This window comes from Choloepus didactylus, assembly GCF_015220235.1.
Source record: "Choloepus didactylus isolate mChoDid1 chromosome 13 unlocalized genomic scaffold, mChoDid1.pri SUPER_13_unloc1, whole genome shotgun sequence".
In the NCBI taxonomy this organism is placed as follows: domain Eukaryota; kingdom Metazoa; phylum Chordata; class Mammalia; order Pilosa; family Megalonychidae; genus Choloepus; species Choloepus didactylus.
In genome coordinates this window covers 2,002,466-2,003,548 of record NW_023637588.1, presented here as the reverse complement: position 1 = coordinate 2,003,548, position 1,083 = coordinate 2,002,466, and the positions used below count along the sequence as shown (strand labels likewise).

Here is a 1,083-nt window from a genome sequence, read left to right as displayed (position 1 = left end):
AACTCATAAAACTGGTAGTTTCCATGTTGGTGACTTTGTGAAATTAAAGCCAAAAATATTTCTCTAAGTTGACATTAGTTAAACCAAACAAACACCTTTTTAAGGCTACTGCTGCAATGAATGCTTCAACCTGGTGTGCAGTGGGATAAATTGGTTGACAGGACAAAGATAAATCTGGAGGCATAGAAGATTTTATTATAAAATGAGAAGAGGTTTGAAGAGTGACAGATATCTTCTGTCAGCAGTGAAAAGTTTGAGTTACATTGGCTGCTTTTAACTCATTCTCTCATATCCTTGGTTAATAACTTATCTTTCTTATTTCTTCATACAGCTTGGCCCAATAAAATCACCACATAGAGGTGACACAATGATATAGATGGATACAATATGACAATGGTGATAATAGCATCCTTGGGATGGCTCTGGCAAGATTTGTGCTGGTTGTTGTGAAGGTGACAGACTATGTTTCTGACCATGATTCCTTTCAGTTAATCCCCTTGGGCTTCAGTCATCATTACTTTGCCTAAGCCTGTATTGTCAGGGTGATGTTTTAGCTGTGCAGCCATCACAATTGTGAACTTGCTATTCATGGCATATGGAAACACCATCTTGAACCTATATAGTCTGAAACCTCTTCATCTCATTCAAAAAATTAAACACATGATAACATTCAAAGGCATCCTCAGTGATTCAAAGTTATACAATCTTGTCTTGCCAAATGTAATGAAATAATTGATTGCCATGTGAGTGTTGGTTTGTTATTTTCAGAAGGTATATTAGCCAGAAACTGTGCTGTTACCCCCAGGACGTTTCCTCCATACCAAAAATATTTGGCAAGGTTAGTGGTTTCCCTGGCAACAACAGCAAAAGAAATGGCCATGGGTTCAATCTCTCTGGCACCCTCTTCAGGACCATGAGCTCTTGTTGCAAGGCAGCCAACTTCATAATAAATCTTAATATTTTCAAACACACACACCCACAGGTTTACTAATGCTTTCTCCAGGGTCCCCTCACTATGACTGTTGCCAAGTAGCTCAAGTACAAGAACCTAAAAAAGAGCAGGGATAATGTATCCACATTCTG

The 1,083-nt window shown here is 38.5% G+C and overlaps 1 pseudogene; it reads right to left on the bottom strand.

Annotated features, from left to right (window-relative positions):
* Positions 1-315: 315 nt before the first annotated feature.
* Positions 316-880, bottom strand: LOC119524805 (annotated as a pseudogene).
* Between the last annotated feature and the right edge of the window lie 203 nt (positions 881-1,083).